Source organism: Euwallacea similis, chromosome 7 (genome assembly GCF_039881205.1).
Source record: "Euwallacea similis isolate ESF13 chromosome 7, ESF131.1, whole genome shotgun sequence".
Lineage (NCBI taxonomy): Eukaryota > Metazoa > Arthropoda > Insecta > Coleoptera > Curculionidae > Euwallacea > Euwallacea similis.
In genome coordinates, this window is record NC_089615.1 from 3,008,406 (window position 1) to 3,033,374 (window position 24,969).

Genomic DNA, 24,969 nt, shown 5'->3' on the forward strand with positions numbered 1-24,969 from the left:
ATTTTTTTTGGGTTCTTCCTATAGAACGATTATTTGATTTTTTATAAAATTTTATACATCTAAATATGTGATTCTAACATTTTTCATTTTCTTTATTTCTGTTAATATGCCGATGTTAAGTCGAATTAATTTTTTGTGGACCTTCCTATTGTGGGAAGCTAAATTTATTGCGCTTAAAATAAAGTCAATGTTGCTTAAAAAAGTTATTTACAATATCCGAGTAACCATAAACATTTTCATTAAAAAAAACTAGCAGTAGGTGGCGAGTCGGAAACGCAGGGCGGTGATTAAGCATTTAATATTTGCCATCAAAAACGGTTAAGTAGCTACTTGACTTTTTTTAACGATCTCTTTTACTTACGGAAATTTTTTGTCGCATAAAAACAGACTTAAGCTTCTTTTTAAGCATGTTAGCGGTATTTGTGACTTGAAGTCCTTTATTGTTCCAGATATCCAGTTAGTTTCTGTGCGGTGTATTGTGATCATGTATTTATCGTACATAAAATAATTTTTATAAATTAAAAAAATATTATTAAAATTTCACATTCTAAAGCGTGAACAGCACTACTTTTAATTAATTAGGCAGGAGCCACTTTCACATGGAACAGACTGCTGTACTCAGCTGCCCAAGGTAGCTATACCACTTTTACGGGACATGAACAACTGCATACCGAGCTTTTAACTTACCAAACAAGCCGTTTCCACCCCATCGCCATAACTTATGACCGCGTCCAACAGGCCATCTAATGAATCCTCTGACCAACTTTGCTTCGCCAATCCTGCTCACCCCACTCTACCAGTCCTGCGACCCATAAAAGCCACAAACAGAGTAACGAATTCCCATTGACTGTGTTGTGTGTTTCTACTCATTAGATTAATCCGAAGTAAATTGAACTTTTTTACTCTAAGTCCTCCATATGACCGGTCCAGGCCATTTGACTCTACCAAGCGCATGGAAATGTTTCAATTCATTCATTTACATTGTAACGATAGTAAGTTTTTCAGTCATTAGCAAGGCTCAAAAGTTTTAGTCTTAAGAGACTATATATATATTTGTGGCAAAATTTGATGTTTAAGTTGATTGTTCAGGGTCCTTTCCACATTGAAGAGATACTTTGGACTTGTTATTATATTTAAAATTTTATCTTTCTATTTTATTTTGGACGAACGTGTTAAAAGTGAATATGTCTCGCATATTGCCACTTTCACAGTACTAAAAACAAATGGCCTTAGGGGTAAATACCCATCACTGGGGTTGCACCAGAATTAACCCTTTAGAAAAAGGGGCGCAATGGGCGCAACCGCGGGTCCTCTCGGTGCCAGTGCCAACATCTCGACGCCGCTTAGTCTGATGACGGACGCCAAGGTCGCGAGACTGCTTCCATACCCCCGTCGTCTTTTTCACTCTGTTCTATTGTTACGCTCAATTACCGATATACCTTCACAAAAACCTTTTCAATGAAATAACAAAAATTTCCCTTAAGGGCTAAAATGTAAATACAAAATAAAATTTTTCTTGCGATAAACCTATCGGTGTTAGTTAGATTTAGTGAACTTTTAAATGTGCGTTAAAGAGGCTTAAATCATGGTTATTTTCATCCCGGGGTGCCTAATGCAGAAGTAAGTACCTATTACGAAATTTTCTAGACTAGCAGACATAACTCAATAAAGTATGATACGCATTTGATTGATAGTCGGGCAACTGGGCTTTCAACTTCGTTCTGCTACATTAGGATTTAGAGTCTAACCGTAGCATAATTATACAATAATTGCCATTAATAAATTGCTGATTAATCACATGGAAAATTAAATTCCGAGCTTCATTAGGCCCTATTTGGGTCTATCGTTTGTGTAACGGGGGATATCAAACTAAATATTTGGCTATTTGTACAGCCACAGCATTGTGCCTAATACTGAAAGCGTTTTAAACGAATGCGGTTGCAGAGATTGGAAAACGTTAATTATTAACGAGGACTTATTATATTTCTAGAACCTCGAAAAGTTATCTAAATAGATACATATATGCATCTTGAATTCATGTCGACAGTGAAATTTTAGGGTTAAGAAGATTTTCACCGCGATATAAGCAATTCTTATCCTCATTACTATAAAAGATTATCTGTTTTAATTTGGAAAGGTGTGATTAAGTAACGAAAAAAGTCCTTATTAATCAAAAGAGATACAAGTGGCAAAAAGAAAAAAATTTACCTTGGAATGAAAGAACGGAGGGTTTATTTAGGTTTTGAAAGGACGTACCTGAATGGAGAGAAATATTTAATCTCTCTAGGTCTCAAATTAATATTTCTTATTCCCTTCAGTTGTGGATTCATTATTAAAATTAATGTTTTGGTTCTAAAGGACGCCACCTGTTAATTTAGCCGTGGAAAATTTATAATAAATCAATTCCAATAAACATTTGTTTAAAAATTTAATTATTTGCTCGCACTCTGGAATTCATTTAGGTATGGTAGTAAATTGAATTTTTCGCGGGGGTGCCTATGTTAAAATATTCTTCGTTAAAATTTTGTTTTGATATTTCCTGAAATTGGCATCCATTAAGCGAAATCGGTCAAATCTAATTTGACGAAAACCTGTTTTTAAAATGCAGTCTGCTACTCATTTTAATAGAATCAATTATTACAGAAAAAGATACATGACTGTTTGCCCTTTTAAATCAATAATAAATTATTGAATCAACATTATTGGGTGCAGGACTGGCCTTAACAAGTCCGACGCCCTGAACGGAATTTTTAATCACCGCCCCCTACCCGGTAGAAAAATCACCCACCAAGAAAGTCCGCCATTCTTCCTGGTCTGCTCCTCTGGGCCATTTGCCCAACCTCGCCCATCCATAAAACCGGTACTGGTTATGTGGTAGATCTTGCATTTTAATATGTTATAAATAAGGCACAAGCAAGAGGAATACTATGAAAATTTAATTATGCTACTAATTAAACTGTTCAAAGTGGAAAAATCTTATTCGTGCTTTACATCGAAATTGGCCCTACTTTTACCTGTTGTATTTTTTTAAAGCGTGTTTCATCCATTTTTCTATTGAGACCTTGGGATGGAGATTCCACTCTGCTCTGCAATAAATGACTCGTGTTTCCAGTTTTTCTGTGAACAGCATATCGGTGTATGAAACGTACTATTAAGTAGTTTGATAACGTGACTCAATTATGTAAACAATTTGTAGCCTCTGTAGCATCACCATACATCCTCTCTGCTCCTTCCTGTTCCTTATTATATCACCAATTTTATTGTTCCTGTTTTCCTAAGCTATTTGTTTCGAATGGCGACATAAAATTCATTGGTAAGCCACCGGTTTCCCTCCACAAATAAAATTCAATTATTCGTTCAATTTGGTAGAAAAAACCTCTCTGGAGTTTTTTCTTTTCGCCGCATCGCTTTAGAGAATATTTAAGGTATTACCACTGATTGTTGCTCGATATAACGTGTATCGATGGTTTTTATCTTTTTACTCGACAAGAACAAACGTTTTCTCTTCAGAATTGAGTAGAAACTAAATGTATATTATAGACATTACCATTATTATTCACAAACGCTTTCTTTACCCTAACGTTAAAATATCCGCATACCGTAGCTATTGATATGTCGAAAATTTCAAACGGTTTCACAGAAAGGAATATATTCCTTTGCAACGATCTTGTCAAGTTCTGTTGTTTAAGAGAACTCCCAATCTTAAAATAATGCCTGATACAATGAATTCCCCTGTATACAGAGTGTAACATATCATCACGGAGATATTTCAGGGGAATAGTACTCTGCAAAATAATCAAACAATTTTAATAGACCCATGGTCAAAAACACCATTTTCGATATACAAGGTGGCATATTTCCCATTTCTTCTCATATTTTGCTCTTTTCTCACGCATGCTTTAAGTTAAATTTTTGAAATTTCTTACATCTATTTGCTTTAAAGCCTTTTAAATAAAATGTCAAAATTGTCGGTAGCCATATACAGGGTGTTACGATTTTTTGAGTCGTGTACTTTTCATCTCTTGCAGTATATCCGTATCCTTCACCGTTTTCGTAAAATTTGTAAAAATATCTATCGGGGTAAATTAAGAAAATAAAAGAAGTAAGAAAAAAACAATTATCTGGCTCAGTCATTAATTATCTGAAGCAATTCGTAACATTTAATCAAATTTCTTCAAATAAAAATAAATCTAAACGAAAACAAAATCACAAAAAACTGTTGAAAATTTTCTTCTGTGGTATGAAAAAAAAATGTAAAACTTTGCTACTCCGTATGTCGAAAATGGGGCATTTGTGATCGTGGATATATTAGTGTTTTTTAATTATTTTGTAGAGTACTATCGCGCCATAACATATCTCTGTGATGATATGTTACATCCTGTATATTTGTTTAATAAATTTATCATGTTCTAGTAGTACAGTTTTTTACAGAACTTCTTAAACAACAAAGAGAACACTAATCTAATTTCCGAAAAGAATCAGCCAAAGCCGGCCGTAAAAATATATTTTATTTCATGCGAGCGAAAATGTGTTTAGGTTGTGTTTGGGCATTTTCTTCCTAATTACTACCGACCCAAGTTTTGTAACCTTCAACCATTTAGTCTTAATTCTGTCAGCTAAAAAATAAATCCCATTTCAGATGTATCTACCTATCAGTAGTATACCTTCGCACTCCCTCTACCCCTTCTTTCTCTCCTTATTACACTTTTTTTGGTGTTTTTTTGGGTTCTATTTATATATTGATTTGATATTTGGAGATATTTGGATTTATGAAATTTTTCTCCACATAGAATGTAACGATTCCTGCTGTTCTTCGGATCGTAATTATGCCTTCTCAATCTTTTCATCACCTTAGACTGCGCCTACAACTTTTACACTTGAAAAAAACACTTCACACTTTGCCTCAAACCCTAACGTGGGCCTTCCCCTGATTGCATACCCCAAGCACTTTTTCGTCCCTACAATGTGATTTGTATTGGGAATAAAATTTTAGCTATTTCAAAATTCTCGCATCACTATTGGAGTGTTATAAAATGGTCTACGACCATGACTCATCATCTATTATTCATTCTTCCTTATTAATAAGGAGAAATATTTCCGTGGCTGGGGTCGATACAGCAAAATAGATAATTTATTGAAGATTGTAGACAGTACCGGCTTTATGGGGGGAGAGCGAGGTTAGGCGACGGTCAAGGGCGGCAGACCAGGAAGGGCGATGGACTTTCCTGGTCGATTGGTTTTCTTGGGGGATGGGGGCGGTCATTAAAAATTTCGCCCAGGGGGGTCAGACTTGTTAAGGCCGGCCTTGATTGTAGATATTAGAACTTCAATAACTTCCTTTGTTTCAAGCGTGTGTTTAATGACTACAATCTACTAAACGGTTGGTGGAAATGTTTTCATAAACTCTTAAATAAATTGCGAGTTATTTACAATAACTTGAAGAAACAATGCTATAATTTGAAGCAATACAGAGAAAATTGTGTATTTATTACTTTATACGTTGAGAGAAGCTCGAAACTAAATCCAGGGAATTCCAGTTTCTTACCGAATCTTTTTCTCGTTACCTGTAAGAATTGCACAATCTCCCTATAATTAGATATAAATCGTTTGCAATATTGAGGAGTGAAGGGCCGAAAATGACTCAGCGTAATTAATTATAAAGCGAAGAAAATTTACTATTGGCATGTACTCAGCACCTAACAAACGTGCTCTAAGCATGCACCTAATAAATGTGCTCAAAGCATACATTACGAGAGCATGTGGCTGAGCCACATGCTCTCGTAATGTAGGTCAAACCCTTGCTTCTCAAGAACTGATCTCCTAACAATATATTTCCTATACCGATATAATCGGATTTGGCTCAAAGATTAGTTTTAAATTTAAACCCGTAATACTTTTCATCATTTCCGAACCTGCTGGCTGCTTTATACAAAGCTCTCTATCCGCTCTGTCTTCCTTACTAAATGTGGGGAAAATTATTTGAAATATTACCAACGGACATTAATACAGAGTGCATACAAAAATATAAATCGATATAGGTTTCTCCTCATACATTATACATGTCATTTCGGTAACTGAGAGAGCTGCTATGATAGCTGAACCCGATATTTCCCTATGGAACTGATATAAATAATATCCATATTTCAGATTTCTGGGCCGCCGTTTTATGAAATTCATAAGAGTTCCATTTCAGCACGTTGCATATGGACGTCTTTCTCATGTTACGGGCTATCTCGGCAATAAAATTCTTATGTATGTATACATTATTCGGAATATTTCATTTGAGAGGCTTATGGAGATACTTACTTTGTCGAACTATCCGAGACTTGTTAATTTGCCTTTTCCTAGCATTTTTAATATTATTTCCTGAGCGTAATTACGTGCTGCACCGGAAAACTCGCCAATTTCCGAAAGCTTACTTCAAATGCAAATATGACTGAAACCCTCTTTTCGGCTTTTTGGACTTTTTAAAATCTACCTGGAGACCAGCTTTGAGGCTTTTAAAACACTTTTTCTTCAAGCGTTCGTATTCGAATCTCGTAAATTCAACATTTACAGGTGTAAAAACATATTTCGAAAATATTTAAAATATTAAATGTAGCTCAAGTTAGTTTTGCTCAATAATAAAATTTTGAAAGTCACTTTTAATTATTTTTAAGCAACATCTGAAGGTCTTAATAGGGTACCCTAGGCCCAATGTTCTTGAAGCATCTGCGTCATTAAAATTTTGACGAGCTTTTGAGAGCTTTGAGGTGGGCACTAATAATGCTTTGATATTTCTATTAAAAAAATCTAAAGAAAGCGTGGAATTCCTTTGAGGCGGTTTACGGACTCTTCATGAATCTCTTTGATCTGTTGAGGCGCCATTCTTGAATCTGGGCTAGTTCGGGTTCCATGTACCGCCGGATTGAGAATTTTAGGAGCGCTTAATTCTCAAAATATTTATAGTAGAAAATGACGCCCCAGAGGGGCATTTCCGGAGGTCTAAAATAAGTCTTGCGTTTTGTCACATATTCCATTCCAATAAAATCCTTATAAAGTTTTTGAGCGTCTCAAAACGCTTTTGAAATATTCATGAAACTTTTGAATTGCTTGAAGATCTAAAGACAAAAACTGAAGTCGACATGGAAATGATAACTGATTGTTTTCTAATTAATTAACTTTGCAAAATACATTGGGCAAATTTACTTCCTGAATTACCCATATCTCTACGTTATACACAGACAAAACAGGGACGCCAATAATTAAATATTTTCAAATGAGGGTTTGTTTTGTTTAACTCCATCAAAGGGATAAATTTATTTGAATTTTTTCCGGAAAGTTATTTAGCTGAAAGTAAATTTGATAACTTGTTATTAAATCGAGCTGGATACATTGGCGGTTTTATTTTTATTCGATAATTATATAATAGTTATCAGTGGTATTAGCTATTTTATAATAAGTACGTTCTGTCAGTTATTACGAGGCGAATAAGTTTGCGGGCGAGCGACCGGGCTAGTGAGCATGCGAGTGAGTCCATCAATGGATGAACTGAAGAAACTCTTATTACGTACACACTGTATATAGTGTTTTATGTTTGATTTTATGTATATTTGGTCATAAGCATCTGCTTAATAACGCAGGATTGTACTAGGACAATAATGAGTTAGTTTATGATCGCCAAAAAGTGTCACAAAGAGCCCCTTGTAAGTAAATAGAAGATAATGGAATTTATTGGCCTAGAGGAGTGGGATGGCTATTCTGAGACCCGTAGAGAGTTTAAGAGAGATTAAGGCGCAGTCAAAAAGGCTAGCTAGAGGAAGCTCTAACAGGATATGGACTCAGTTTCGAAATTTCTTAAGCTTGCCTAATTGCCGAGCCCAGAAAAAGAGAAAATTAACTAGGAGCAAAAAAGAAACGGGATAGAAACGAGACCGGTATTGCCAATAGGGAAGAAATCTTGTAGCTTCTCTTAAACAGTTACTTTCCTGAACAAACAAGCGGGGTTGCTTTTACTGAAGGGGATCCAGTGAAAGAACATTGGAAGCTAGCTTGGGAAATAGTGTTCAAGGAAGTAATCAAATGGGAGGTGAGCGAATTCAACCCACATAAGACACTGGGTCTTAATGATATAATCCCAGCAAGTGTTCCAGTGTATATATGAAAAAATTAATTAGGTTTATTTGTATTTTAATACATTCACACGTTCCTCAGACCTCTGACCAATTATTGATATTATTTACAATTACTGATAATTATCGAAAATATACTAAATATAAATACTTGATTAAAGTTACAAAATAACCCTGTAAACAGCAGGAAAACGCATGTTTGTCAAACCTAAATAGACCTTTTCGCTTATAAATAACAAAATGCGGAATGACGCTGTTTTTGCTTAAAAATAAATAGAGCATAAGTAAAAAAAAACAAAAAAACATAAAATGACTGAATTTAATTCTTTTATTAAAAAAGTAATTAAAAATGGCTCTGATCGGTTGGATCAAATTCTCTGTTCAAATATACCTTACCCATCAGCAACTGGTGACAGACAAATATTATTTGATCAAATACTTTAGTCCTGGTTTTTATGGCAATTATCTCCATGATTAAGTTACTTACCTGGATTTAGATTTTACGGCTCTAAGATTTTGTTGCCCCTAAAGCGAGTGAATAAAATCCTCATGAAACTAATCCTCCTGCTTTATGAAGAGCTGTTCCGAACTATTAAATTAGGCGGAAGTTGAAACCCTAGAAGATTACTGAGGAGGTTTGAAGGCTTGATTATTAATACATTTAATAATTATTTTAGTGTAGGGCGTAATTTTTAAACTTAACGTAGCGTAATTTTTAAATCTTTCTGGTGCCACCACAAAAGTTTATGTTAATAATTAGAACGTGTCTCTCTATCTAAAAATTCTCATTAAGCAATATACTCTTTGCTTTGTAAAAATTAACCAGTAAAAATTAAGAATAAAGAAGTTGGGGAAACCCAGTCGAACACAGCAATAAACCATACGTCATCTAGCATGCAGTGAGGTGTTAACGCAAAAATATGTAGATATTAACTGTGATGTCATAACATCGAAATTCAGATCTCTGGGAAAATAATATCCTATTATCCACCATCTTAGGTAACACAGATAGTCACACCTTGATAAGCTGCAGCTGAAAGACAAAGATGTGCTGCCTAGATATAAGAGAGAAGTGAAAAAGCAATACACACTTAGTTCCGGTTAATAGTATGTAATTACTACTCAGGCCCGTAACTCTAACGTAATTGGGATGGTTTTAAAGTGGTCGTCGACACGTCACGGTTACCCGGAAATTATTCCCCACTTTGGTAGCAAAGTGGTAATAAAACCGTGGCAGAACGGTTCCCACCACTAGTAACTAGGAACTTTCATTGCTAGTTGAGAATGCAGTTAATAGGGATAAACGCTGGGTTGTCCGCTTGAATACGTTTAAAGACTTTGAGCCCTTGGTCTGTTAATTTGACCTCAAATTGAGGCCCTTTGTTGTAGAATAATTTACTCGGATTAAAACGGCAAAACGATTAATGCATCCCTGCTTAACTCTGAAAAAGTAAATTATAGCAGAACAAAGTAAATAAACATTGACGAGGAAATACAAATGCGTAAAATGAACATAAAGAAACTGCAAAAAAAATTTAAATCTGTTCAGCTTACAAAAAGCCATATTTTATAGTATTAGATCCCCTTTATACCGATTTCGGTGAATTAAGTAAACTGCTTAAACGGTTCACTTGGTTTTTGTTCACCTGAGGCCGTAAAAGAGGATTTCGGCTTTCATATTTAAATAACGAAGATTACTGTAATAAAGTCACAAAATGAAGGTCGAGACAGTTATGAGGCACGAAATTTCAGAGCTCGGAAAAAATACTCTTCATCTCGCCTGACTGGATCTTATTTGGGGAGGATCTTATTTGGGGAGGCTAAAGTAATCATTTAGATGTAAATTAAATTTATAAAATATCAGACATTAAAAAAGTATTAAAAAATGGATGTAAGACCTTCTGGAAATTGCTTCCCAGAAGGTCTGCATAAATGATTTATATTATAATATATTATGCTGTAAGAACTAAACAAGTAACAAAGGCGATGGTATCGAAAATAACCACTTCTGAGCACGACAGGCCCTTTCGGGAAAAGATATGAATTAGGAATTGATTTAGTAAAAATCAGGTGCATGGTAACTGAAGCCTACTGCAGAAAACCCATCCCATTGGCGTTCAGATTTTCAAAAAAAAGAATTGCAGATACGAAAGTATATATTTAATAATGCTTCTACTGTATATCCAATAAGTTGGAATTTATTTTATTGATTTTTTGGGTTTGAGTAGAATTTAATTAATAATTCAAAAAGCCAACAATTTATGTTATTGTGGGTAAAGTTACATCATTGGACTGTTTTTTTCGTGATTTTGAAATAGCCATTTACTCAACGTTCCTAATTCGCTTGCTTTATTCAAAGCTGAAGTTTTCAAGGTTTAACAACTTTAAGAAAGTTCATCACCTAAAATTTCAAATGACTGAAATGTTGCCGCCTATACAAGCCTGTATATTCGCTTTTATTCAGCGAACCTTAAAAATGTACAAAGGGATTTCGCTTAGGAGTTTCTTAAAATGCATGAGTGGAAAAGTAACAGAGCGAGAAACTTTTGCAACTCCATTGTTTTATATTTAAATTGATTCGTCCTGCATAGGACCGAAAGGTTTTGGCTGCGCCATGCTTTGGATTAAATTTACGGCGACTTATTCCGCCCTTTTCGCTTCACCGCAACTAGGGCCCTTTAGTTCCAAAGCCGATTTTTGCTGTAAGCTACTTCCTGGTCATAATTGGCCGTACATGAAATAAGTCATTTGACTGAGGATTCCGCCACGTGCCCTATTCAAATTGGTTTCCAACTAATCTCTATTAGTCCTTGTCTGTGGTTTTCTACCCCATTTCGGCCAATTTATTAGGGCAAACTTCCTTTAAGCCTATACGAAACTCCACCACTCTGTCAACCGACGTTTAGGTACCTTCACTTTTTGCTTACGAATCTCGAACGGCAAGAGATTGATTTAATTTATTTTAGTAGATTAAAAGCAGGATCGCATTCGGATATGCGTTCCTAACCGAAAAAGGTAATTTCACGCTACTTTCTCGTGAAGTGGAGGAAATTTGAAATATTGAGTGCCTGGGAGGGTTTTGTAAACAGGGGCGGAGAGGGAGGATGCCTCGTCTAATAGAATGCAATTATTTATGCAAGAGGATCTATAAATAAAAAATTTAAAAGATAAAACTTGAATTTAAAAGTTCCTGCTCATCAGCTAAATTTGTCAAACCTCTTGGAGATCGGATTTTTCTTAATTTTTCGTCGATATTTTAAGCGGAAAAAGAAACATTCTCTCATTCAATACAAATATTATCTAACAATGCGTCTGCCTGCATTCCACTAAGGCGAGAGGATCTTATCGAAGGTCGCCAAGTATGACTGTCCGTATGACTAAGTCGCTACAGTTGAGTGACGCTGTAATGCGCTGTAGCGCATACACGGTGTTAAGTATGTAATCAAATTTCATGGAGCGATTCTTTGAGTGATTTGAAGACGAAAAGTTTATATAAATATAAGTTCGGTAAGGCTTCGTTTTCATGATACAAGGTGTCAAACTTTTCTTAAAAAATCATTTTTTCATAAAAATCTCAATAATCCTTTAGCCGATTTTGTTGAAAAGTGACACTATTATTTATGATTATTATTATTATTGGTGCTCCAATTACTTTTTTAAAACATTTATATTTTTTTCGCATTAAATAGTCATGGCCACCTAGATCACCGGATTTAAATCCGTTAGATTTTTTTCTTTGAGAGCATCTAAAGTCCTTCATGTATAAAACTCCGGTCAACACTGAAGAAGAATTAACTTAACGGATACGGGATTCATGTAATTAGATAATATAAACACCGGGAATATTTCAATGTATTCGGCAATCGATGTTAAGACGAGCTAATGCTTGCATTGAAGTTGAAAGACATTTTCAGCAACCGTTGTAAGTTTCGTGTTACTTATTGTTAAATGTTTTTTATCAAAAAAATGCGTACCATTTGTTTAAGGGTAGTTTTAATAAATTGTTTTTCTTGTTGGATTTGTCTTAAATTTCCGACGTTAACCTTGTGCACGCCACTAGAAGAAAGGAGACAAAGAATTTCTGGCTTATAAGATTGTTTTGTATTATATTAAAAACTCTCACCAAGTTTCAATGTCATATTTGTTTGTGTGTTCTTGTTATTTAGAAGTTTTTTTTTAATATGTAACGATTTAAAAAAAAAGTTTGATACACTGTATTTTGGAAAGAACCATTAGCGGACCTATATTTATAAAAACTTTAGATCTAAGGATTACTCAAAAAATCACCCCTTGAAACTTAGCCACGTACTTAAATAACACCTTGTATAACGCTATGGTGGCGTCATATCCTGCGATTCCATGGATTAGTGCCTCATTTCGCCAAAACGTCTTTTGTAATATTGAAAAACTCAAAAAACTAGCTGAATAAAACATCCGAAAGCATAAATTTGTGACTATAATTCGAAAAATTGAATACTGCCAAAGAATTCCATTACGAAATATTCAATAATAAGCAAACTACGCACCATGGAGTTTTGAAATGCCAAGAAGGGTTTCTGTTAATTATTCCTCGATGATGAAATTCTTGTATACTATTTTAATAATGGCGTAATATAAGTATTGTTATAATATGAGTCCCGTGGGGCTGGTACATGAGTAATACAATACATCTCAGAGGATAGTAATTGGTAACCAAGGTAAACATTTATAAAAGCAAAACGATATTTACATTTACCGATATGCATATCTATTTCCGCTGTGAGCGGATTGCACTAACGTTAATTAGCCAATTAGCTCAAAAGGCTCTTAAAGTTTAATTGTCTTTAGTTTAGAGAGTAGTAAAATTTTTCAAATTCCCCCATCATCGTCTTCGCCTGGACACGCTCCAGCAAAATTCAAGTTTCTTAGCCTAAAACTCTCTTCATTTTATCGGCAATTCTTTCCAGATTCTAAACGAAATTTTCGCCCTAAGCACTAAGACCACAGTGTCATATGTCCCACCTGCCAGCAAGAATGGTATTGATTCCGAGATGTTGCAGGAAGTTTTCCTGAAGTTAGTTAGCGCCTCCAGGGGATAATTTAAGGGCGTCGCGTCAGGCCTTTTATATTGAATTATTATTTGGAAAGGAAACCTCGTTCGAATATACTTTGCTGATTTGGGCCTTTGTTCGTGAATTTTCCATTCGGCTGTGCTCCATCGCAGTACGGATTGTGGCCAATTGAGCCGGTCATTCGCATTATTTTTATGAATGGGTCATCCTGTTGAATTATCACCGGTTCGATGTCCGGCTCTAAGTAATTTGTCAACGCCATCAGCAGAATGTGTTCCCCCGGAGGAACCTGTATTATTACAATTTCCTCCGTTTCGCATCAATTTATATCTCTACATACTTCTTTTCGACCCTTATCATAAAATATATGCTGGCTGTGACAAAGAGGAATAATATTTTTTTAATTCTCTCTTCTGCGGCGTCTAAAAATGTAGGCTTAAATAATTTTCATATTGTACATAAATTCTACAACATAACACGGGGGTAAATATGCTCTACAGTTAATCTAAGAGGAGGACGTCCGGCACGGGGGCCTAAGGGTAGCATGGCGGTGTGAGATTAGAGGCCTCGCCCACGGCTCGTCTGCGTACTTAGCTCGCACTGCAAAACATCACTTTGCGGTCTTGTAACGCAAATAACTATTGTAACTGCGTCAGAAAAATCCCACACGATATGTGGTATTTCTTGCGTTATTGTTTTCCTTGACTTTCATAGAGCTAGCAGCATAGAGTTCAATTTCCGCCCTTGCTAAAATGCTTATTACCCGTCTTATATAACACAATATTCAAGGTTATAATAGAACTTATTATCGGGCCGCGGTAAGATTTAATCTACATCAGAAGTGTTCCCGCAACAACATGCGGCACGTAATTTTACCTTGAATTTCCCGGCACTTCAATCTATAAATATGCACATTTATTCAACCACCTGGAACATTAGGCAGAAGTTAATTCCAGGCGAGTTCGCACCAGTAAAAAACAAATTTGGGGGAAAAATTAAAGTTTGCATATAGGCCGTGACAGCCAGTGGTGGAGTTTTCCTGGCAACGACGAGCCTGACATAACCACTATTGTCTCGAATATAGGACTAAATATAAATTTGTGATGCTCGTTGGTTTTTATTTATTTGCGAAGTTGTTTCAAGGGAGATAAGAAAGAATCTTTCAAAAATCTTTGTTCGCTGCCCTTCCTTAGGCTTTATGAGGCTCTACATAAATTTGGTCTCCGAGAAGGCATCATCAACTTTATTTTTTTATGGACCGAAAAAAAGTCGTTCAGTAGCGGAGTCTAGAGAGGAATTGGTTATAAAAAGGTGTAGAAACAATTTGCAAAAATATTTAAAGAAGAGCAAAAAGGTGGGAGAGGGGGGAAGAGGGATAGAGAGGAGGGTAGGGAGGAGGAGGGGGAGGAACAGAAAAGAAAGGAGAGTGATAGAAGGATGGAGAGGAAAGAAGAGGGAGGGGGCCGAGTGACACAGATAAGGAGGAAAAGGATGATAGAGGGAGGGAGAAGTAAGGAGGGGCATAGAGGGTGACAAAGAAGGAGAGAGAGGATGATAGAGGGAGAGAGGAAGAGGGAGGGAAGGAGATCTTAAATTTCGACAACAAATTAAACAATACTCCTTGTATATTCTAAAAAGTGGTAACTGTCAAAAGTGCAATTTCATCCTCACATGGATAACGCAATGGCTCTTCAGCAGCGAAAGAATGAACAAAATCGTATCGGTAGATTCTGAAAATGTGTCGCTTAAAATATCTTAAAAATTTGGGGTCTCATTCTTTTTGACGGGCTTAGTCGCTTTGATTTTGTAGTAGTACTGTGGAAATAATTAACTGAAGTTCTATTTCTATATAATATTTATCGAATAAATCGCTTTAAAAAACTCCGACAAACCGATTCAACAACCGTACTCGCATCTAAAAAAAAAAACTTTAAAGTTCAGTTATTTTCGCCCATAGCAGATTCGGTATAACAGGCTAAAGAAAAATCATTATTACTTCGTATACTTCCGAACCATAAAATTGCCATAAAAGTTAAAGTTGTGTAATGGTCGTCAACTTTCATAACATTGGGTTAACTTCTGTAAAAAAGAGAACTTTGGCATAATGTGGGTATTGATTACAACACTTAAAGTTTGTGGCTTCGCTCGAATATTCCGTGCTCTTTGACATGTCCTTAGAGTGTGTGAATATTTAGATTCCCGCTTTTACCTTAAAAGGGGCTTTAAAACTGAACCAACCCGGAATCCACCTCATATCGTAATTTGAATATTCTGTGGCGACAAGAGTAGTATACATAATGACACTGATAGCTAAGGGTATTTCGGTATTTGAATTGGACAGGCGATGCTATTCAGCTACATTAACAGGCAAAATCCTAGGTCAGCAATTTCCTTCCAGCTGCTAAAACGTCTGCCCCATTGAGTTCACTGACATAAAATGGGTATTGACATAGAGTTTGGAATATCTGAATATCTTAGTGTTCTCCTTTCCTGCAGTGACTAGCAAGAATATTTTCCCTAACATCGGCACTTGCTTTTTTTGAATGGAAAGTCCCAATTTCTTCAGAGACTTTCTTGTCGATTCGGCAGCGGACGCCGAATGTCGACGCGACGTTATTAGAATTTCAAATATCTTATAAAGTATCGTCAAACATTCCATCTAATAGTTTACATTTTTCATCGAAATAATATCGATCGATCAGTGAGTTCTTTTGGAAAAATTCGTGGTATCGTTTGCATAACATATTTCCGTTATCGAAAAATATATTTAAAGCATAGCGGGCCATCATGGGCAATTTGAGCATGTTTGATATTAATGATGCGTATGTGCGTATGCAATCAATCACCTGTCCTTGTTTGATTTTACTGATTTTTTAGCCCACTTAAAAGTTAATATACGTTAACTGAAAGCCCGTGTCTAATTAATCAAGTTTCTTGCTCTAGCTGGTGTGTGTATTCATCTCGAATTTTATTAGTCGATTTAGTGAACATCGGTTTTTATTTTTGCTTTTAACCAGATTAATATCTCTGGAGGCAATTCATTATCTTCGATTTTCCTTACGTGATAAATCAGACTGAGAATTGTGATTACAAGTAAGAATGTCGAACAAGAAAAGGTCGAGTTTCTTGTGCGGGTCCCCTGCAGCATAAAGCAAATTGCAGCAGGGCATATGTGTAGGTAACCTTAACTAAGGTACTGAAAGCTCCGATTATTATTTTAACGAGTTCCATTGAAAATATCTTCACAAAATGTACATAGTTAATAGGATTTTGGTTAGTGAAACTATAATCAAGAGTGTGCTTGGTCACCGGCGATATTTCCTTAAAATCCTCACAGAAAATCCATTTTTGAAATTGAATTAGTTTTGGCACTGGACGTAGAGCTTTCAGGCAAAGCCTCTCCGTTCACATTTAGAGAACATGTGGCCTTCTCGCTGCGGCGTGCTAAGGTCGAAATTGTAACTCTTAAACTCCTCAGAAAGAACTTGAACTTTTATCGAACTCAACAAACTCTTGCCTTCATCGTCATGGAGGAAATCTTAATTATCACACATAGAAGCTTTCACTATAATATATTGTCGAGTCAAATAGTGTCCTTAACGGAACACTTTATAGTGATCAAACTGCACAGCAAAAACCCTCAACGACATCGTTCTTCGAGGCGTATGGGGCAAAAACATTTGATTCTCGGATAAGTTTTCTTGTGGGCTGAAACATGCGGTTGCACCCATTAAATAGATTGATACCTTTGCATCAGTCGAATCGAAAATCATCATTGGTAACAGTAGATTGGCCAAAGGAAAAGTTTCTTTGCTGTTTACTGATGCGAAATTGGAACAACGCCCACATATAGTTTTGCACTCAATTGAACCGGTTTACAAGAAAGGTATCTTCGGCACACTGAACAAATCACAGTTTTCAAGATTTCTGGAGGATAGACTGCCAGCAAAGACATGATGGAAAATAGGATTTAGTTTTTCTCGCTATTTTGTCGTTAGTGTGCAGAGACGATGATATAATTTGAGAGATTACTTTCTGTGGATGGATCAATGCAGGTTATAACATATCATCATGGAGATATTTTATGGGGCGATAGTACTTTGCAAAAAAATGTTGATATATCTATGGTCAAAAAAGCATCACTTTCGATGTACAGGGTGACTAAATTTCACATTTTCTTTCCTACCATCGAACGACATTTTCAACAGTTTTTATAATTTTGTTTTCGTTTATATTTATTTTTATTTTAAGAAATTTGATTAAATGTTACGATTTGCTTCAGAGAGTTGGTAACTGAATCGGATGACTATTTTTTACTTACTTTTTTTACATTGTTAACTTGCATCAATAGATATATTGCAAATTCTACGAAAACGGTGAAAGATACAAACATACTATAAGAGGCCAAAAAGCTAAAGATTTGAAGAAAGAATTTAAATATATAGATATAGATAATAGAACTTATACAGATTGTTAAAAAAAAGATCCAAAGCATAGAATAGTACATGACCCAAAAACCATAACACCCTCTATATGGCTATCAACGATTTTGATATTTTGTTGTTGAAGAGATAGATGTACGAAATTTCAAAAATTCAAGGCATACGTGAGAAAAACGCAAAATATTTTTAAAAAATTTGAAATTTTGCCACTCTGTATATCAAAAATGGTACATTTTTAACCATGGCATGCACCATACATTTTTTATTATTATTTTGCAGAGCAATATCGCCCTTTGAAATATCTCCATGATGACATGTTATATCCTTTAAATGTAGATAAAATTTTTTGTGCATATAATAACCCAATGATCTTATAAAGACCTCCGTCGTAAGGGACACAAACTAGACTGAGTGATCTGTAAAGACAACGGAAAGTTAATGTCCTGAAGAAGTTAAAAGACCATTGGTAAAAGGAAACCCTGAACTAACCTGAACCTTCGCTAAGACTAGAAATTATAGGAAATGATCATCCGATATGAGGATTAGTTAGAATTATGGCCGTAATGATAGGCATAATCCTGAGAAGGTACAGCCTTGGCCAAAAGTATTTGAACACTGTTAAAATTACGAATTAAATTTTAAGTAGGCAAAAAAAGTAGATAAAGCTAATGAGGATTTTCCAGACCCAATTACATTTCAATTAAAAAATCCAAAACAACATTCTACTCGTATGAACGGAGTGTCTAAGAATTTGATAAATACACAAGAAAAATGATAAAATTTCGGTTGTCATTTAGAATTTCTACTGGTGTATTTCGTTTAGAATTTTCGAGTTTTCGTTACTGTACTTCCAAATTTAAGTAACCGATTGACCTATGGCTAAAACTGCAGAGCTCAGCTTCGAGAAACGAGTTGAGTTCTCATGTTTACGTGAACATGGGAAATCTTACCGCGATATAGTGAAGAAGTTGAAATGTTCAATTGGCTCTGTTTATTATATCATAAAACGACTTTAAAAATGTGATACGCACAAGAATAGATCGAAATCAGGCCGTGGAAGACTTATTACTGTTCAAGATGATCGTTAGTTGGTTCGGTTAGAAATCGTTAAAAAGGTTCGGTAGAGAAATCGTCAAAATATCTTCAGAGTTAGCGCTCGAAGTTTTGAAGCAATTTGGATGCAGTACATCGGCTCGGGCGGTGAGAAGAAGGTTAAAACCAAGCAGGCCTGCGAGGTTCTAAAGCCACCAAACGTCCCTGGCTTTCTGAAAGAAATCGACAAGGAATGGGCTCAAGAATTAAAAAAATTGAACGGTCGCAGATTGAGAAAATATCCTCCGGTTTAATGAAACAAGTTTTGAGGTACGTTAATTAATTGTTGTATCATATTTTTTGAATCTATCTGGATTTTTTATGTCTTTGAGAAAAAACGTCACAAAGCATTATTGTGTAAGGGTGATTTTCTAATTTTTGAAGATTTTCCAACTTCCGCTGCCACGTTTGTTCGTTAACGAGTTCATGAAGAATTCAGCCCCAAATTTGTGGTTCAAACTGTTATACAGAGAGAAGAAAGTATTTATGATCTGGGGATGCATGGTTGCCAATAGTGTCGGTGAAACGTAACTTTGTGAAGAACGTATGATTAGTGCGACATACGTAAACATTCTCGAAGCAACTCTTCAATCATCGTTCACGAAACTTTTTGGTGACCTCGACACAGAAAGTGTCCAATTTCAACTGAACAATACATCTTGCCATAAATCGAAAGTTACTTTGAGGTGGTTGGAAAAAAACAACATTCTATGCCTTCCATGGCCTGCCCAGTTGTCAGATCTCAACTCTATTGAGTATCTCTGGGCACATTTGAAGAAAAAAAATGCAAAAACACAAAGTAGCTTTCAAACAATGTCTTTTCAAAGCGCTGGAAGTGGAGTGGAAAAAAGTTTCTCCAGAAATATGCCGCAAACTTGTAGCGTCGATTGCTCGGAGGGAGCTTGCAGTGATTAGTTCTCGGGGTGGTGGGGGCACAAAATAAAGATTTTTATTAATAAAAATAGTTGTTCTTTCTAACCTTTCTTTGCTTTTATTTTAAACTGGCAGTTTCTAGAGTTTTTAGCAGCTTTTTGAAGTGTTTAAATACTTTTGGTCAAGGGTGTATAATTGAAGCCTAGTGGAAAAATTGTCCCTGAAAGTCTTACTATAAACTTAAATCAAATATTTCTTCCTTTGTAATGCAGAATTGAGCCTTGGCCTCACCCATTCATCACCAGGAATCCTATAGAATCCAACATGTTCATCTGTGAACTGTTCATATGTCACACTTGTCTGTTACAGAACTTTTCTTTAATGTGATATTCAGACTTGAACACGTGTAAACTGTTTTGAAGTTTCCGTTACGAAAACGGACATTTTCCTATTACACACGACGCGAAAACGCTTGAATAGAGCACACGTGTTGTCCTATTATTACAAATATTCAAATGGAACTAATGCAGGCTGAGCACCAGTTTAACTTAAGTGCTAAATGCAACAAAGAAAAGCCATTTGAGAAAAATAATTTAAGATATGGGGGATAATAATCGAAAAGTTAGTTTTCTGCAATCCTCGCAGAAATGACAACTTCTGGCGTATTTTGAAGTCGTAAAGTCCATTGTTCCAGGTAGGTTCAGAATAACAGGCCGGAAAAACATTCCCCTTCGGTTGTTCCCGTATCCCGCTTTCCTGTCCGCTTCCGATCCCGTATCCTGTTTTAAGTTTACACCTTTGAAATTATTCTTCAATTGCAGGAAACAGTATGTGCATCTCATAGGAAATCCCATTCTGAGTCTCAGTACAATTATACGTATTAGTAATATATGAGTGTTCATGTATTAGTAAGCTGTTTATTACTTTTGAGTAATATTTTATTTTTTGTTACTTTTCATGATTTTTCTCGGTGTTTGTAGCCAGCATTTTTTATTTCTTATGGGTTCATTACCCACCTATTACAGCTCAAGTACCTACTTCAATAAGGAACCATCGCAACTTTCCTTCATCCTCTTTTCAGCTTAACGTTGCCTCGCGCAGGGCGCCCCGGAGGTACTAAAATCTTCAGACCATGAAATTACGTGGAAAATAAATGCTTAAACGAATTTTTTCCAGCAGTATTTGAGAAAAATTAAGAAATTACAAGATCATAACATGAATTATTCTCTTCTGCTGCCATGTTCCAAGGCTTTTTGCTGAGAGCGACTAACTTCGTTTAGATTTAAGTAAAATGCTTTTATGCTGGAGTGAAGTCTCTTTTCATCTAAACCATATTTCCGAGGCCTCGATTACTGGCACCCGAGAAAATTTATTGAATTTTGAAATACATCTTTAAAAATTGTGTTTTAAAACGGCACTTAACTTCTCTGAGATACTCCTCTATTAAATGTGTAATAATGAAAATGTACGCTTACATGAACTTCGTATATAAACTTCCTCTTTCTGGCTTTCTGCGTGGAACTTGCTAACTATGACAAATACAGAGCGGCATCGCGAAGGTTCATATCTTTAAAAGTTGTTTTCTTCTTCGCTCACTGAGAAAGTTTCCCTTAAGAAAAAATAGGGTGAAATGCTAAAGCAGCCCGAGGGGCACATTCATTTTAATATACAGTTGCTACATTGTTGTCTCCTTGAAATGCGAAAATATACATCAAGATCTTCACAGAAAATGGGAGCTTTAGCCGAGGAGCTTTGTGACAATCAAATACTCCTACTATATTTCTCATGGAAAGAGAATTCGATTGGAAGTGCCGAAGTGCCGGAAACGTCACCCCATTATACGGATTAAAGATATTAATTTAATTAAATTAAGCATCTTACAGCCCATTTCTGTTCATTTAATTCCTTTCGAATTGGAAAAATGGACGAGAATTCACGCCATTAAGTCGTTTCTTTCGATTTAAGTAAATCAAATTTTAATTATAGCTTTAAGTTAGCCGCCGCTAATGATTAGTGCGCTTGATTTCTTGAATATCGATCCGATAGTTTACATTGTGGGCTTTGAGGTTGAGCTTTCTTTTATTTCCTGTGCCTGCAAATAAAGTTGCAAAAGTGCCACCAGCGAGTAGTTTATATGGAGAATTAAAGCTTATAAGTTGGCTAGAAAAGGCTCCTACTGCCAGTATTACACCGCCGTTTAAAAAGTTTTATTGCAACTTCTACACATCAACTACTACAATTCTGCTTTATATTTTTATGTACAACTGCACGAGAAGTTTTAATAGTTCCAAAGGGATTGCATTATGAAAGCTCTGCCAGTAATCGATATACACTTGCGGCATGTTTAATGCCACACAAATTAAAACCTGAATACTTGACTGGATATTCAAGCTATTTCACTTGACTTGGTAATTTTTTCTTTACTTATCATAATATATATCTTTTAAATTCCTTGTCTAGTAACAGTAGTTATACCTTTTACTTAACATTTTTGTAAACATATCTCTGGAACTTTATACGAGAAAAATCTTCAAAAGATCCTCGACATGGTGTTCTGCAGTTCGGCAGGGTGGTGTGAGATTCACTGAAGCGCCTATCCATCGAAATTTTCAGGATGAAAGAACTTTCTGTGACTCCAGAACTATCCCTGAGGCAAACATCGTCAGAGTCGAAGAGGTCTGCGAGCGACCACCATCTACTCCCCTCGTCTTCTGCTAATGAATTCCACGCTCTCTTCATCTATTGTGTTTTTACATTTACTCTCTCTTTGGGCCATTTCAGCTTGGTTGTATTTTTTTTCTCCTTCATGTAATTGATGGCCTTCGTGATAGCTTCGCTCCTCCTCATACCTTCAAGCTACAGAGGAACGCCACTCTCCTTCCAATCACTTTGTCTATACTCCTCTGGTTTCGTAACGTGTTGTTTTCAATCCTGATCTACACATCCAACAGAAACGTTTCCTTTTTTTCGGGAATGGAAATTGTTTCTCCATGTTTGCATTTTCTTCAGAGATACTTCTTTTAGTGTTGTGGCATCCACTTGTGTATAGCCGTCCTTTGGTGTTTGGTCCCTTCATCTTGACCTTTTCTGGCCTTTCCTGACGAGTTTGTCTCTAGGAACTGATTTCCGATGATGCAATAGGGCATTTCTTTGCCAGGTCCGCGTCCAGGTACTCTCCGATTTTATCTATTGAACATCCATCCGTCTGCCTTTCGCCTTTGTTATCTCTCTCTCCTCCGGGGATGGTTACTCGGACTCTGGAGAGGAGATACCCAGGGGTCACCACGTGGAGGTGCGGATAGGTCTTTGACTCCCATGTCTCTGGAACTTAGGACTTCGCCTCCGAACCGTCAAGAAAGCTAAATTTAACTCTCTTCTAATTGAACTCGCCAGGATTATTAGTTCTCCTGCTAATTTCATGCTTGACGTATCGTCGAAATCCCGAATGATCTTTCAACTTTCCTTTTTCTTTTCCATCGGTCTGTAAGTAAATCTATTAATCAGCGTCAATGTGAAAGATTAACTACAGAAATAGAAATTTATTTGTATGTTTCTTGCCGATATTGAATCGATGTAGGTCACTTTATATTCGTAACAAGTAGGCAATTTAGAGGAAAAAACACTGCATGATGAAAAGAAATTGGGGATGTAACAATACCCTTTTTTATTTGACGAGCAAGATCAAGATTTATTACATTTGCCCAGCTAGGAAGGGCGCAGTTTTACTACATTGCTTTTGATGAATAAACTTGGAAGTTCGCTGTGGAGTAACTTCAGAGTAATTAAATTTTATTTTCCGATATATTCCCAGCGCTCAACACCTAAATGAGGAAAAAAAAACATTTATTTCCCGAACATCCGGTGTTTTTCTAACAGCTGACTCTCCTGGAAAACCAGTAAAAATATTCCTGTTAAAACACTAGAGACTTCAGTGAATCGAATGTTTGACCTGAGCACACAGGAATACCTCCATTTCCAGGCTACCTTTCAGAACTGATACTTCTGGAACAAGTTGCATTGTCTTTAGATGTCTTTATTGGCCACGACGTCTATTTGACCCCATAGCCATCAAGTTGTGTTTTATATCGTCTATATTACAAGCATCTGTGGATAATATGGCTAGACGATATTTGATTAAAGTTTTGCCATCTATGTTCTCGCCATCATCGGTTAGAACTAAGATTTAAACTAATTAACTTAAATCAATTTTATAATTGAAATAAAAGTAATTTTATAATATTGTACAGCGCAATCGGCGAAAATATTGCTGGCCGACTTAATGTTTTATTCCGTTCAGTGGGACGGCCGATTTCTGGCCGACTCAGCTGTAATATCGGGTCGCATTTTATCGAGGGAGCCGTCGAGTTGTCGATTTCTGGATTTAAATAACCATCATCGAAGAGTGTTAATTCGTGGAATTCACAAGGTTTCTTATAGAGTAGCGAGTTTTCAGCAAATCTTAGAATAGCTTTCTATTAAAAGTCAAGGAAAATATTGAACATGGAGACCACGCAAATGGCGAAAATTATTTCCATTCTCGAAGTTTAATGCAATTTTTTTGATACTAAACATCTGATGTGGACGGGGATATTTTCGGATCAGCTGAAGGCACAATCGACAGACAATGCTTCCATTAGGTTTATCCATGTCTGCACTTCGCTTTGGACATCACCACATTCGGGATTCTAATCAGTTCTGCGCATAAGGAAATTTTCCAAAGGTTTTTCTAGAGTCTCTCTGCTATCTACTGCTAGTGCCTGAAATCGATATTGTAAAAGTTGACCACCATTATAAGACTTCAACTTTATAGGTTTTATTAGGTTTGGGACTCTATAAAGAACTAACGACTTCTCTATGGACTATTATTCCGGCTCCCTTATGCTTGAAAATAAGTGAAAAATCGACGAATTAATTTAAAACTCTCTGAGATTTCTATTTAGAAACTATTTTAAAATGATCTTTTATAATTCTTTCTGTTCGAGGTTCCCGAAAGGATTTCTTTTTTTGCACTCTCTTTTAACACTTATTTTCCTTGTAATTCGTCTATTAAACTCGCGCTGCCAGCCAAAATATTTACAAAGTAAACTTAAAATTCCTTGGGGGATTTTAATGTGAAGTTTTTAATTTGTCTAAAAGGATTAATATCTTGGCGAGGTAATTCATTATCCTTAGCTTCCAACCTCCTCCTTTAAGTGATAAATTGGTCTGGCAATTTATATTTAAAGGGTATTAATTTACAAACCCAGATATCTCAATAAACTTCTCTCAGTGTTGTTTTTGGGGAGAGTCATAATTTATTTAGAGGATACAAAGGAATAAAATGCTACAATAAAAAGCGGTGCAGTAAATGCGCTTCGAAGTAAATTTCCACTTCGAAATTATACCGAAAGATAATTTGGT

At 35.9% G+C, this 24,969-nt stretch overlaps 1 protein-coding gene across 1 annotated transcript in view; it reads left to right on the plus strand.

Annotated features, from left to right (window-relative positions):
* Positions 1 to 1,367: 1,367 nt before the first annotated feature.
* LOC136409969 (octopamine receptor beta-2R-like) overlaps positions 1,368 to 24,969 on the plus strand; it is a 100,580-nt gene continuing 76,978 nt past the window's right edge. Inside the window, exon 1 of the mRNA XM_066391856.1 lies at positions 1,368 to 1,620. The gene's annotated coding sequence lies outside the window, so the exon portion shown is untranslated. The remainder of the gene's footprint in view (positions 1,621 to 24,969) is intronic.